Source organism: Lycium barbarum, chromosome 2 (genome assembly GCF_019175385.1).
Source record: "Lycium barbarum isolate Lr01 chromosome 2, ASM1917538v2, whole genome shotgun sequence".
Lineage (NCBI taxonomy): Eukaryota > Viridiplantae > Streptophyta > Magnoliopsida > Solanales > Solanaceae > Lycium > Lycium barbarum.
In genome coordinates, this window is record NC_083338.1 from 615139 (window position 1) to 631979 (window position 16841).

The following is a 16841-nucleotide window of genomic DNA, read 5'->3' on the forward strand; positions in this document are numbered from 1 at the left end:
TAGAATAATTGATATTGCACATAATTTTTCATGTGTTGCAGCCTGCTGTTTTTCAGTTTTAAGAATTCCTTTTAACATTCATGCTTCATGAACTTCCTTTTCTCTTGTCCTTTGGCCCATTCCGGGGAGGCAGCTGTAATCTTAATTTGTCTGTGACGAAAGTCTTAATGATATAAGGTTTTCAAAAATGAGTTTTCTTCTAATGATATTAGTATTTTGCAGACAAAGTGTACATGGCAGCCTCGTTATGAAAATGAAATAAATACCATTTTCGAGAAGAATGTATCGTTGCGGATTGAAGAACACTTGTATAATGCCCGAAACCTCAAAAGGGTGGTTCGTTGCACACCGGAGGTTCCATGAGTTTCGCGGGCCACCGACGAAGATTGGTACTTTAGCCAATTAATTTTCCTTCATTTAAATTATCTAAATACGATTAAACTTTTATCCAACTCTTATTTTTTTAATTTTGCAGCGAAAGTTAAACGGGGGAGAGAACTTAAATTCCCCTCATCTCTTTAACCCTCCTGCTAAAATTTTACAAATTCAAAAGATCAATCCTTTAATAAAATCAAACAGGTACAACTATTCCGCCTGTCTTAACTAAGTGACATTAACTAATCACTTCATGTTAGTATCTATTATTATTATTTTACTATTATAGAAGATCCAGTTGAGACTAAAGATCAACATGGCTGCTTCATGGTGTTTAATTTTATTTTGAGGGCACAATTGACTTTTGACAGAATAACCTCATCAGCGTGTCCTTTTGCTAGGTAGTTGAACATCCAATTCATTGTCTGTTCACTTTCCCATTTATCTTGCTCTGCTCAAATGTTCTAGATCTTCATTTTCTCCATCAAGTTTCATACTTTCTAGCTTGCTTTGATCATTGGCATTCTCTGTTGTCTCTTACCCTGTTCGAGTGCACATATATCCTCGAAGTTCATCCCTTTGCTTCCGTTGCTCACAATATAGTAAGAAAAGTTTTATGTGGGTGTAAACTTGTAATGCGTTTTTTTGAAATTGGGTTTGCAGATTTTGTTGGAATATCAAGATGGGATTTGACTTCCTAAATAAGCTAGCTAAGCTAATCTTAGATTTGTGCTAATTTTGCAGGTGGATATATTTGTATTAGTGTGAGTGATCATAAACTGTATAGTTGAACCACGTATTGTATATACACAGCTTTGTAACTTTGATGGAAATGCAAAGTACATGACTGAAGGATTATACTACAAATTAGCAGGACAGAATATTAAGAGAGAGACTCGATCTAATCAAGAACCTAAATGTCCTTTCCCAATCTATGTTCCAAGCTGTCAAGTTGAGCCTCAAATGTTTCCAGCCTGGTTTCTATGTTTGTGTTTTCTTCTTGGCCTTTACATGCGATTCTTCCCTTTGGTACCAATCTTCAACCAATGACCATTTAGATTACGTAGACTTTTAACAGTGGCACATATAAGAACTGCAAAAGCATTTTGAAATTAAATTGCATACTGTATTGGCTTCGCTAAGTGCTCTGATCACGGTTATACTGTCCTGATTTGTATCTAGAACGACTATACCTAAAAATATAGGACTATAATAAATGCTATTTGATTTGATTGAATTGAAATTGCGTTTATGTAATACGTAAAGCTTTCATAATTTCGTTACTAAACTGACTCATATTCCGTGTGCATGGGCTTACCATCATCTAGTCAAGAGAAAAGCTGAGGTAAGCACACTCGGAGAGTTTAGGAGAAACAACAACAGTCCCTAACTCAGAATCTATTACAACATATTGATGTGTAATCAGTTATCCTAACTGCATTTCTTTATAAATTTCCTGAAGAAGTCAAATCTGTTGGTGCTCTATCAAATGGCTGCTACTTATTTATTTATCTACTGATATATTTTGAAAATGCATGTTGCTTGTGTTTTAGCTCTTCTACTTGGTATTTCTTTTGTCAAACGCAAGAAACCACATTTAATTTCTCCTGCCTTCGTTGCCTTTAGTGTAAGTAATATAAGAAAATGTATTTATATTACTTCAGGAAGGATTTCAAAAAGGTTTGGAAGATTGGCGTCAGACCCAGCCTGCTTCAGAGGATGGTAACGCAGTCCGACCATCGCCTGCGGATATGACTTCAATATGGACACAGGTGGCAGGTGGTCCCAGCAAAGGTAGAGTCTACGGGCTTGGACTTCTGCATTCCTCATCTAGTCCTTCGCCGTTGTTGTCTAATGCTTCTACTTTGCAAAATACGGAAGAAATGGAAGCGATGCAAAGCCAAATTGCAGAGCTGAAGCAAAAGTGTGAAACTTCCGATGCTAAGCTTGCTAAAATTGAGAAGTTTATGAGGAAGCACATGCCTCAAATGTCTGATGATGAGGAAGAGACCGAATCCGATGACAATTAGATTGTAGTTGCTGGTTATTATTTTTTATTGTGACTTTAGACTTTTTAGACTTGAAGTTTCATGAAGTTGTTGGTTTGGGATGTTTGAACTATTTCGAATTTGATGTTTCAAATGTTTAGACTATTTCTTCATGTTTGATTGGTTGTTGTAACTGTTCATAGTTGTTTGGTTGAATTCTTAGGTTCTATAGTATTGTCTTGCAAGCAGGTGCAGCTAATAAAATAGCAATTTGCTATAAGCCACTACTCGTATACCCTGCAAACATAACATCGAGGAGGCATCCCACTGCAGTTTCAAATTTGCGGAAATCTGAATCTGGAAAAGTAATTAACAAACATTGAAGTGGTTCATGATCTATTTAGTTTACCAGCTTTAAAAATATGACATATTAAATTAATAATAACACATCAATTGAGCACAAATCTATTCTCTCTTTGTTTATCCTAATTTCTGATTTTTTGACAAAATATCATAAATTTTACTATTTTAGTAAACATTTGAATTGCGCTTGATATTTTCATTGGAACAAACTCTCATTCTTTTGTTAAAACTTTGAAATTGCTAACAAACACCAGGTGACATGCTTACATGTATATCCTGAGGAGAGAAGAAGTTGGGGAAAAAAATAAGTGATTCTAGATTGTGAAGAGAAAGCAAATTAGAAATTGTCATCTCTTTCTCTTCTTTTTAGTTTATTTTGTTTTGTGTGTGTGTAAATGGAAGGGGAAAGTACTCTCTCTTCGTGTGGCGTGTGTGTAGTGGGGTTGTTAAGAAAGCCAAAAGAAATAGAAAGCAAAGTAGAAAGTGATTCTAGATTGTGCAGAGAAAGCAAAGTAGAAATTGTCATCTTTTTCTCTTCTTTTTAGTTTATTTTGTTTTGTGTGTGTGTAATGGAAGGGGAAAGTTCTCTCTGCGTGTGGCGTGTGTAGTGGGGTTGTTAAGAAAGCCAAAACAAATACCTTTTTGGTGATATCTTTGTCAAGGTATCAAACAAGATACATGTGTTATTGTTGCTCCAAACGTACATGTAAGTATGTGGTTATAGGATTTTAAAGTCCAGATATTGTACTCACAGAGACTTAGATTTTATACCTGTAACACCCCGTACCTTTAACGAAAGTTTTGACCACGATCCTAGACTTAGAACATCAGATAAAGAATGTGGGAATTGAAATTTTTCCGTTCAGTTGTGATATGGTGGTTTACACCCATGAACAGTGGTCGTATTTCAATTTACGACCATGAACAGTGCCCGTAAACTGAAACCAAGAATTTCTGAACATTCTGGAATTTGACATTTTGAGGTCATATGGTTAAATACGGACCGTATTTCACTTTACGGCCCGTATTTCAAAACGTGTTTGGAATTTGGGAAAACTTCCTTGATGAAAGTTGTAGAGCATTGAAATACCTTTCCAACGGTATCTTACGAGGGTCAAACGGACATCTGTACAAAGAGTTATGGCCATTTTACTGAAGAGAGGCAGTGATGTCCGTATTTCAATATACGGCCAGTATTTCAAAATACGGCCTGTATTTCAAAATACGGCCAGTATTTAACTGGGCCGAAAATCTGATTTTCCAGAACATTATATGTTCGTTTATATCAGTTCAAGTCATTATTTTTCATTCCCTCAAACCCTAGAACGACCTCCTACTCTCCTCCAACATCAAGAACACCAAGGTAAGTCCATTCCAATTATTCCAACTCAATTCTAACATATATCCTTGTAATCTAAACAAGAAATAATCACTCCTAATCTAGGGTTTTCAAGAAAACCCATCTCAAGATTCAAGAATCAAGATTTAGGAAATCTTCTTCAAAATCCAAGTCTTTAATTCAAGTTTTGGAACAACTAAGGTATGTAGAACTTCCATCCACATGTGGGAATCTCTACGTTCTTCCCTATGATTCGTTTCGTAAAATATATGAAGTTCAAATCTTAAGGCATTAAACCCAACATATTGGTAGCCCGTAATTATGTATGTATGTACAAGAATTTTGTATCTATGTTCGTTATTCTATTCCTAATCTTCCATTACGGATATTAGGAATCCTAGCTAAATCTATGAATCATGAATTCTTCCTCATGTGTTCTCATTATGTTTATATGAAACTTTATGATTTCATCCACTAAGTTACAAGCATGTTTTCAAGTCAAGTATATATATATATATATATGATTATGAACTATTGTTATTACTCATGCATCAAAAACATGTTTTGCAAGACTATGACAAGTTATCTTATGAAACTATACAAGCAGGTTATGATTCATGAAAACCATGTACAAGCAAGTTATGATTCATGAACACTATATACAAGCAAGTTATGATTCATGAAAACCATGTACAAGCAAGTTATGATTCATGAACACTATATACAAGCAAGTTATGATTCATGATATACCATGGGCAGCAAGTGCCACTATTTTACATGTTCATGTTTTGGGATTTGCATTAATTACCGAGGAGGGCTTCAGATAGCCTGAAACTACGTAGCCACCGTAGGATGAGGATCGCTCCACCCATGTCCCGGACGATCTCTCATAATGACTGGATCCTTTCATACTTTATTAAATCTCATGTTCCCTGGCAAGGACTGAGTGTTCTGCTGGCGGGACGCAAGCACCAGACCATGGATCGGTTATAAGTTATTGCTCTCCCTACTTATGATATTTTTACCATGTTTTATATGTATATGTATGCACTCATGTTCATGTCCAGGTTTTCAGTTTCAGTTCTTATCATGTTATTCCATGTCCCATGTTATTTCTTTCAGTTGCTTTACATACCAGTACATTCAATGTGCTGACGTCCCCTTTTATTGCCCGGGGGCCTGCATTTCACGATGCAGGTACGAACTTACAGGACGATGCCTCTGCTCATTAGGATTTGCACGTACCAGCTTATTGGTGAGCCCCATCTCATTCGGGGTATAGACATTGTATTTTCCTTATCTAGTTTTGCATCTAAAGGTATGCTGGGGGCCTTGTCCCAGTAAGTATGTGTTCTAGTCAGACTCATGATAGAGGTTTCATAGACTAGACAAGTCAGTTATGTTATGTCAGACATTCGGAGTCGTATAGCCATTTTTGGCTCATTCATGTTATTTCCGCACTCATGTTTAAACAAGTGTTTTTATTAAGTATTATGACTTACTACGTTTTATAAAGGCTCATCATGCATTCACGTTATATTTCCGCTCATGTATGCCTCATGATAGTTCAGCAAGCCATGTGGTTCGCTCGGTCACATGCAGTCAGGCATTGAGTGCCGTGTTACGTCCAGGCCATGGTTCGAGGCGTGACAAAACTTGGTATCAGAGCCTAGGTTCAAGTGTCTTTAGGGAGTCTATGAAACCGTGTCCAGTGGGGTCACTTTTATATGTGTGAGGGCCCCATACATATAAACAGTTGACCACCAAGACATTCAGGATTTGTCTCATTTCTTTCTACTCTAGATCGTGCCATGAAGCTTAGAGCAATAAGTAACTTCTCTTCCTCTCGAATTACGTACGTTTCGAATGCGCAGGAGATGAACAGGTAATTCAAGGTCCAAGTAAGGATGTTTACCCATAGGGGGTGCAATTGTTCAGTACTTACGGTAACGAATGAGACTTCAAGTGCTATTGAAAGTGGAATACAATGTAAGTTGCCCGAGAAGGGGTGTAGTGGAATGAATGGTATGTTGAATGATAATGATGTTCTTGAGAAATGAGAATGGAATACAACAGGGAGAGGATATCAGAGAAATTAGAAAAGGAGCTAAGTCAACAGGAAAAAGGTAAATCATGGAGGATCTCAAGGAAGTGGTGGTAGACAGTTTTCTACCGGAAGTCATCAGGACCCACTCCATCAGCAGTTAAAGATTTAAAGGGGAAAATAAATAGGAAAATGTAACAGGTACAGTTTGAGTTGGACCTATGAGGTAAGTTCATCATTTTTATACTGTTGTTGAAATTGGGAGCCCTGTGTGGCTATGATATGATATATATGTATACATGTTGGCCTTGTGAGGCATTGTTGGTATTTCCTGCGTGCAGGTTTTTGGGATAGTAAGAAATACAGAGGAAACTCTGCCAAAATTTTTCTAGAAATAGAAGGAGAATGAGATATAAGTTCGTAATATGTCTGGAAAAGCCATGTCAATAGTAATGATAAGATTTGACTAAGTTATGAGTACGGCTGACTTTGAGAAATATGATTTGATTTCCTATTCAGATGAACACCTTGAGTAGGTGACAGTTCGGATACATCCGAATGTGTGTTAGAAACCAAGGGCTTACGTTAAGCGTGGAGTAGAGTGATTAGTGGAAGAAGAAATCAGCTAAACCGTAAGAGAGCAAACTATAAACGAATAGCCTTTAAGAGTTGTCAAACGGGGGTTGACCTAAGATTTACAATGTGAGCTGAGTAAAATCATTAAGATAGAGTATGCCAGTTATGAATACAGTAGCAACCGTTCATGTAAGTAAATTTAGTTTTTCCCCATGAGGAATTGCTCATATGGGAGTCGAAAGATTCATCAATGTTGTAGAGTACAGAGGAATTACAGAAGATAAGGAATGTTAATTGGATCCCATCAAAAGAGAAGAATTTGTAAGTATAAGATGTTAGCCTTGGTCTAAGGGGGAGATGCATAAATCTCCAGTAAGTCCGGTGAGATAATTGAAGACCCGAAGGGTTAGTATGAGAGATGAAGAACCTTAGTTCAATTAAGTTGGCATAATGAGATAGTCTTCATAAGGAATATGCCTCATCTTAGAGGAAGACTGAATTGAGTAGAATGATCGCCGAATGAATATTGTCAAGTTCAATTACTATCGATTAGGAGGTCGCAGAAAAACTATAAGATCATGCCCAGTTATGTGTCAAAAGGGTAGTGCCCTTGCACAAGACTCTAATATTTAAGATGCTAGTCATAGACTTAGCGCACAACAGTACTATGAGTATTTTAGGAAGTATCAAAAATCAAGTATGGGAAGTATGGTTCATGATTTAGGTAGACAAGAGAACTAAGATGAAATAAGTTCATTGCTTATCCAAACTAGGAATTCGACTTTCAGACTCTGAAGTGGGTGGAGTTATTTCCCAGAACATGGCTTATTCCTCCTTAGTCATCGAAGTTAGAGAGAAGCAGTTTGGTGATTCCTACTCGCTGCAGATGAAAGAGGGGATTCACGAATAGAAAGCCTTAGCTTTTTGAGCAGGAGGAAGATAATGGTACATTGAGATATCGAGGCAGATTATGCATTCCAGATGTTGATGGGTTCAGAGAGAGAATCATGTTAGAGTCCCACAACTCTAGGTATTCCATTCACCCAGGTTCCACGAAGATGTATCATGATCTCAAGGAGATTTACTGGTGGAACAATATAAAGAAGAATGTGGCAGATTTTGTAGCTAAGTGCCCGAATTGTCAGCAGGTGAAAGCCGAACACCAGAGGCCTGGTGGCTTGGCTCAGAATATTGATATTCCTATCTAGAAATGGGAAATGATCAATATGGGATTTGTATCAGGTCTACCTCATTCATCTAGGAGGCATGATTTAATTTGGGTGATTGTGGACAGACTTACGAAGTCAGCGCACTTATTGCCAGTTAAGACCCAGATTGAACAGAAGATTATGCCAAGTCATATGTTAATGAAATTGCCGGATTGTATGGGATCATAGTGTCCATTATTTTAGAGTTGGTGCTCAGTTCACAGCGAACTTCTGAAAATCCTTTCAGAAAGGATTGGGTACAGAGGTGAACCTTAGCACAGCTTTTCATCCTCGGACAAATGGTCAGACAGATATGTTATTCAGATCTCGTGTTATAATATTCATGTTAGTTCAATACTCAGATATCAGTCTAGTACTCACGTATTCATGCCAATTCAGTATTCAGCTAATCCAGTATTCAGTCAGCTTAGTATTCAGCTAATCCAGTATTTAGTCAGCTCAGTATACAGCTAATCCAGTATTTAATTAGCTCAGCATTTAGTCAGCCCAGTCTTCAGTCAGTTCAATAGACATTCAGTTTAGTATCTCAGCATTTTAGTAATCTTGTATTCATTCAGTTCAGTAACCATGTGTCCTTGATTTCAATGGTAATTGGGATGACCACCTGTCTCTTATTGAGTTTACTAAAAAAAAAAAAAAAAAGATTACCATGCTAGTATTGGTATGGCACCATTTGAAAACCCTTTTTGAGCAAAGGTGTAGATCACCAATTGGTTGGTTCAAAGTTGGTGAAGTAGAGTTGTTAAAATCAGATTTGGTTTACCAGGCTATGGAGAAAGTTAAGTTAATATAGGAGCGTTGAAAACGGCTCAGAGTCACCAGAATCTTACACAGATATGAGGCGAACGGACTTAAAATTTTCAGTACATGATTGGGGTGTTCCTTAAAGTCTCACCCATGAAAGGTGTTACGAGATTTGGCAAGAAATGGAAGCTAAGTCCCAGATATATTGGACCTTACTGAATTCTACGAAAGGTCGGTCTAGTGGCTTATGAACTTGAGTTGCCACAAGATTTGGCTGTTGTACACCAGTGTTTCATGTGTCCACGTTGAGGAAGTGTGTAGGAGACCCGTCGTTGGTTGTTCCTGCTGATACTATAAGAGTTATGGATGGTTTGACGTATGAGGAGATTCCCATAGCCATTTTTGACCGTCAAGTTCGCAAGTTGAGAACTAAGGAAGTAGCCTCAGTGAAAGTCCTGTGGAGGAGTCAGAAAGTTGAGGAAGCTACATGGGAAGCCGAGGAGGATATGAAATCCATGTACCCGCACTTGTTTCATCCCGCAGAAGATATTTATGATGAAGCACCAAGATTTTAAGGTATATAAGCTTTCTTTTCATGCTTTTGGTCGGGTGTGGACAATTTATAGTGCTATTGTGATGTAGCCCTATGAGGCAATGATATTATGGGTTGTTGTGACAGGTTGATAGTGCCATATTACAGGGAAAACTCTGGCGAAATTTTTATAGAATCCCGAATATTTAACATTCGAGGACAAATGCTCCAAAAAGAGGGGAGAATGTTATACTTTGTAAATTTCCCCGTTAGCGTACCACGAATAGACCCACGAAGGGTATTACGTATATGACATGTTGACGAGTAAGAAGTAATATTTAATGATTCTAAATGATATTTCAAAGACATTGGAGGTAGAAGACAAAAGTTGTTAAGAAAAGCAAGGTATATGTTGTGTATCGGGCAAGAATTACGAGTATCGACATAAGGATGGCTTAATGACATTTTGGAGAAGAGTTATAATGTCCCTTATGTATTCATGCCTCACGTTTCACGTTCAAGTTCATGTATTCTCTATTCATGTCTCACGTTTTAGCACTCATGTTTTCATGAAACTATGTCATGTCAGCTTTCCATGACCCATGTCATGTCATGTCTCATGTTTCACGCTCATGTCATGTATCCAGCGTTCATGTTTCATGTCTCATGCTCCAGTATCCATGTTTCCATGTAATCACACATTCAATTCTTATGATCCATGATCATGCTCTCATGTAACCAAGTCAAGCTCTTATGTTTTATGTCATCTCACATTCATGTTCATGTATTCAAGCCATGTCCATCCATATTCTCAACCATGACCCATCATTCGAGGACGAATGATCCCAAGGGGGAGATATTGTAACACCCCGTACCTTTAACGAAAGTTTTGACCACGATCCTAGACTTAGAACATCAGATAAAGAATGTGGGAATTGAAATTTTTCCGTTCAGTTGTGATATGGTGGTTTACGCCCATGAATAGTGGTCGTATTTCAATTTACGACCATGAACAGTGCCCGTAAACTGAAACCAAGAATTTCTGAACATTCTGGAATTTGACATTTTGAGGTCATATGGTTAAATACGGACCGTATTTCACTTTACGGCCCGTATTGCAAAACGTGTTTGGAATTTGGGAAAACTTCCTTGATGAAAGTTGTAGAGAATTGAAATACCTTTCCAACGGTATCTTACGGGGGTCAAACGGACATCTGTGCAAAGAGTTATGGCCATTTTACTGAAGAGAGGCAGTGATGTCCGTATTTCAATATACGGCCAGTATTTCAAAATACGGCCCGTATTTCAAAATACGGCCAGTATTTAACTGGGCCGAAAATCTGATTTTCCAGAACATTATATGTTCGTTTATATCAGTTCAAGTCATTATTTTTCATTCCCTCAAACCCTAGAACGACCTCCTACTCTCCTCCAACATCAAGAACACCAAGGTAAGTCCATTCCAATTATTCCAACTCAATTCTAACATATATCCTTGTAATCTAAACAAGAAATAATCACTCCTAATCTATGGGTTTTCAAGAAAACCCATCTCAAGATTCAAGAATCAAGATTTAGGAAATCTTCTTCAAAATCCAAGTCTTTAATTCAAGTTTTGGAACAACTAAGGTATGTAGAACTTCCATCCACATGTGGGAATCTCTACGTTCTTCCCTATGATTCGTTTCGTAAAATATATGAAGTTCAAATCTTAGGGCATTAAACCCAACATATTGGTAGCCCGTAATTATGTATGTATGTACAAGAATTTTGTATCTATGTTCGTTATTGTATTCCTAATCTTCCATTACGGATATTAGGAATCCTAGCTAAATCTATGAATCATGAATTCTTCCTCATGTGTTCTCATTATGTTTATATGAAACTTTATGATTTCATCCACCAAGTTACAAGCATGTTTTCAAGTCAAGTATATATATATATATATATGATTATGAACTATTGTCATTACTCATGCATCAAAAACATGTTTTGCAAGACTATGACAAGTTATCTTATGAAACTATACAAGCAAGTTATGATTCATGAAAACCATGTACAAGCAAGTTATGATTCATGAACACTATATACAAGCAAGTTATGATTCATGAAAACCATGTACAAGCAAGTTATGATTCATGAACACTATATACAAGCAAGTTATGATTCATGATATACCATGGGCAGCAAGTGCCACTATTTTACATGTTCATGTTTTGGGAGTTGCATTAATTACCGAGGAGGGCTTCAGATAGCCTGAAACTACGTAGCCACCGTAGGATGAGGATCGCTCCACCCATGTCCCGGACGATCTCTCATAATGACTGGATCCTTTCATACTTTATTAAATCTCATGTTCCCTGGCAAGGACTGAGTGTTCTGCTGGCGGGACGCAAGCACCAGACCATGGATCGGTTATAAGTTATTGCTCTCCCTACTTATGATATTTTTACCATGTTTTATATGTATATGTATGCACTCATGTTCATGTCCAGGTTTTCAGTTTCAGTTCTTATCATGTTATTCCATGTCCCATGTTATTTCTTTCAGTTGCTTTACATACCACTACATTCAATGTGCTGACGTCCCCTTTTATTGCCCGGGGGCCTGCATTTCACGATGCAGGTACGAACTTACAGGACGATGCCTCTGCTCATTAGGATTTGCACGTACCAGCTTATTGGTGAGCCCCATCTCATTCGGGGTTTAGACATTGTATTTTCCTTATCTAGTTTTGCATCTAAAGGTATGCTGGGGGCCTTGTCCCAGTAAGTATGTGTTCTAGTCAGACTCATGATAGAGGTTTCATAGACTAGACAAGTCAGTTATGTTATGTCAGACATTCGGAGTCGTATAGCCATTTTTGGCTCATTCATGTTATTTCCGCACTCATGTTTAAACAAGTGTTTTTATTAAGTATTATGACTTACTACGTTTTATAAAGGCTCATCATGAATTCACGTTATATTTCCGCTCATGTATGCCTCATGATAGTTCAGCAAGCCATGTGGTTCGCTCGGTCACATGCAGTCAGGCACCGAGTGTCGTGTTACGTCCAGGCCATGGTTCGGGGCGTGACAATACCGTTCAACTAATTCAAATTCAGTTGTAACTATTCAAGAAAGTGATGATCAACATTTTTTTTTAATACTAAACTACTAACTGTAAAAAACAAATAAAGATGATTGTTTTGTGATTGAGACACTGATAACGAAGATTGTAAGGTTTATCATATGAGAGAAAGTTCCAGGGTCGTGTCTTTCGACAATCCAGTTAGTCTTCTGACAATTCTACCTATCTTATTTCCTAAGTTAGTAGTTGACAGGTTAATTGTAACTTTATGAGTATCTTCTGAGTTGCTCACAAGAAAGTAACAAAAACGTATTTACTTCTCTGTACTCAACTAAGCAAGGCTAAAGGGTATATTTCTATCCTCATTAGCGAAAGATTATATCGAACAAACCCTATTTATTCTTATTACGTATGCGAATTCCCTTTCCCTGATTCAATGCACACACCATAGATAGTGTCTAATTAGAGATCAAGCAATTAAACAATTAAGTACAAGAATAAATATGCAACCCAAAAGATCAACTATCATGGCTTTTGCCACAACCCTAGAATTAAAGAGTTCAGCTCCACATAGACATGAAGGAAAAAATAACAAATCATCTGAATAAAAACATAAAAATGAGTATTACAGAGAAGAGAAGATAAAACACTATAACTATGGCCTCCACGGCAGCTCCAAGCACTCTATAGGTCTAAAGTTGTGAACTTCGGGTTTCAAGTTATCCAGAGATATGTAAAAACCCTGTTTTATGAACTATTTATAGGTGTATTAAAATGAATTGGGAAATATTTAGAATCCAAAAATTACTTGGACCCTCTGCACTGTCTACCGCGTCAGCATTTGACGCATACCGTGATGCGTCACATGCCCGGGTACGTCTCTTTCTTCATTCTCAATTTCAATTGTTTCTCTTTTTTCATTTGTTGTCTTCTTCTTCCATCATTATACTTTTATACTTTAACTCCTCCATCATTCTGTCTCCATTTTGTCTCCCATCACCTTCTTTATTCTTTTCTTTTCTCACTTTTTATTCAATTTTGTTCTGAATTCTTTTATCGTCATACCGCTTTATTTTTACATAGCAAAATATAATATTAAGCATAAAGTTATATAATAGTACTCAAAAGACAATTAAAAGTACTAAGATGTGAGGAAAATAATAAAAAAATATGTGCATTTTTGGCCGAAAATCAGTTATTAAAAGTGATAGGACTTTGTGTTGTACCTTTGATTAGAATCTTTCTATGCATTGACTTAAGAATGTGAACAACTGATGGTTTCCTGCCTTAATTTGAATTACGGTACAATGACTTGAGAAAGATTAAAAAGTCTTTACATATTGTGTGACACATTGAAATGGCTATAGTGATTTTTTCATGATAACAACTTCACTAGAAAATAAGCATATGTAATTGACAACTCTAAACTTTAGTGAAAATAACTAGTCAGAGCAACAATTTTAATTTTTTTCCTCCACTAGCAACTTGACACAAACCTGTTGAATATACTTAATTGTCTTCTTGTGAAGAGAAAGAGTGTTAATTTCTTAATAAGAGCAAAGCATCATAATGAAATTATTTATCTTCCAACTTTACAAAACTTAAAGGTAGTAATTCCTTTCTGACCAGTTGAGAAACTTCATTTTTCCCACGATTTATTCATAACTTTTCATGATTAAACAAAAAGCTTATGTCGTTGTCCAGTTACTTGATAAGTGCACACGAGAAAATGTGCATAGGAAATTGACAAACTCTACATTTTGATAGAAACTAATGACTAGGTGAGTTTCCTGGAAGTTACTATTGCAAAGCAATATGTTAAGCTTTAAAGTTAAGAACTTCCCACTTTTAGTATAATATGACAAGTTTTTTGCTTTTGCAACATGTTTTAAGTGCTCCTTCAGTCGCTATAGACTCGTTCATTTTTTTTTTATTCAAGTAAAAGGTTTCATTGATAATAACAAGGCTAACTTGGCCACACAAGTGATCATATCTACACTAATTTAAAAGTGGGAAGCCACAAAGTTTAATTACCAAAATGCCCATCAAAAGTTAAACGACATTTATACCCTTTAAAATCCTAAAAAGATATGGTGTTAATTGTAATATCCCAATTACTTTTAACAAAGCTAAATTGTTTATAATTATTAAATTGTATTGCTCCCTCTGTCTCAATTTATATGATACACTTTCCTTTTTTGTCTGTACCAAAATGAATGATACACTTCTATATTTAGAAATAATATACCCCTTTTTCTCTTAATGAAATAATTTACGATCACACAAATATTTATGGCTTGTTTTAGACAACAAGTTTCAAAAGTCTTCCTTTCTTTCCTAAACTTCATGCCTAATCAAACTATATCACATAAATTGGGGGAGTAGTACTTATGCAATAAAATTTTCTTATAAAGTATAATATAAAAAATGATAATAAAATCTATACATAATATTTGCACTATTTATTCATTTTCCTGAATAGGCAATTCATTCATCGGTTTGAGCTTTTGTCTATTTTCTCTTTAATTTTTGTATGAATTTATTGTACACTTTTTGAAACATTTTTAAAATATTTATACTAATTAGCACGGAATACACGTGTAATGCACGTGTCCAAGAACTAGTAGGTAAAAAATTACCATCAAGTTGGATTTTACCCCCTTCCATGAGGTATTCAGATTCTTTCTGAACCTAGGAAGATATTGAGGTAAAGAATCTTTTTCTTGCCAAGGATTATCAAAAGTTCTGTCACGGCAAATTAATCCTCAATAGTCCATTCAAGATCTGGTATGTTAAAAAGAGCGTGGAGGTTCCAATCATCTTCAAGCATAATATTGAGAGTTTGGGTCAAATCAATGATGATTTCTAGTTCTTTTCATGAAAACATTCTCGTGCTTCTGAAATATGTTTAGATGCTACTTCAGTCCCTATAGACTTGTTTATGAAGCAATAGAGCTAGTTCCCGTCTACTTTGTCCTCATTATAGTTGTCTCATCATCAGCTTGTGGACTAACACTAATGATGTAGTAAATATTTATTTTCCAGTTTAGTTTGTTCATGGTTGCCAACATGATGGTTGTCTAACGAGATACTATGCAGAATAAGATCTTCAGGTGAGTCTCATGTTGCGCATTTACCGCTTTCGAATTTTTGAAGTTGGATTTATGCTTTATTGACTTATTTCATATCATGGTTTGGGTGTTAAAAATCAGTGGGGTTTACTCTTCCTTTCCATATTGCAACATCATATAAATGGCTTTGGGTCCATGATACAATTTTTGGGGCTTCAAAGCAAACTTTTTCTTCACTCCAAAATGTCTTGGGGTTGTTATGGCATAATTTTAGTGATGAAAGATTAAACAGATCTTTACATATTGCGTGAAATGGGAGATGGTTACCATGATTGTCTCATTAGCGGATTTGTTACAAAATTATAAGAGAATTGAATGATGCTTGAGGCGTGTCAAAGACAATGTACTTAAAGATATTTCGCCCACGCAGTGAAGAAAAGAATTAGGCGTATCCCCAGAATTCAACAAGCTCTTCCAGTTTGTATAGGTGCATTTATGTTTAACGACTAGTGTCTCAAGGTGTCTAATTAAATTTGTACTGGCTAGTCAGACAAATTAATATTATACTGTCTAGTTTTGATCATTTCAAGGAGATAATATCTCAGATGATCACTCAACTATGGTAGTTCACTCAGAAAGTCACTCAACTTTGTTTTCTAAACAGAAAACCACTCAACTATGATTAGTTTACTCAAAAAGCCACTCAACTTTGTTGTCTAACCAAAAAGTCACTCAACTATTGGTGTTTCACCTGTAAAGTCACCTAAAATATTTAAGCGATTTTTTAATTAAATTTTATTGACATAATTTTTTTATTTAAAGCCAAAATGGTAAGAATTAAAAAACCCATTTTAACCATTTTATTGACCAACCCACAAAAAATATATTGACCAAGACCTTTTATTTTACCCACCCACTAAAAATATATTTATTTAGTATTTTTTTTGTAATTGCATCCCCCCTTCCCTTTCGGTGACAAGCACGAAATTTTATTCAAGCGGAGTCAATTGAACACTATAATATCACTGAGAGGATAGTTGATGATGAAGATTACCGTTTAAAGAGCGTGGATTTTGATATTGCTCTTTTTTTTTTCCATAAAGCTCATGAAAAAATGTTTTTTTTAAAGTGGTATTATCTTTTTCTTAAAAAGAAAAAGAAGTTAGAATAACATAATTTTCATAATTTACATTACGTTCTCATGAAAAAAAAAGTTTTACATTATGTTCTTGTGTATAAGTAAATTTGACCTTTTTTAAACCGTTATAAGGTCTTGGTCAATATATTTTAGTGGGACGGGTCGAATGGAGAAGGTCAATAAAATAGTTAAATGGGTACTTTTTTATTTCTTACAATTTTGGCTTTAAATAAAAATTTCATGTCAATAAAGTTTAAATAAGAAATTGGGATAAGATATTGTAACCTCCCCTCCTCCCTCCGCCGCGACCTTGGCTAAAGTTACTACGACACACCTAATCTTTTTAGGGGTATACCTTTTGAACTTTTTT

The 16841-nt window shown here is 36.0% G+C and overlaps 1 pseudogene; it reads left to right on the top strand.

The window, feature by feature from the left end:
- LOC132625090 (receptor-like protein 9DC3) overlaps positions 1 to 2561 on the top strand; it is a 49514-nt pseudogene extending 46953 nt beyond the window's left edge.
- The last annotated feature ends 14280 nt before the right edge of the window (positions 2562 to 16841 follow it).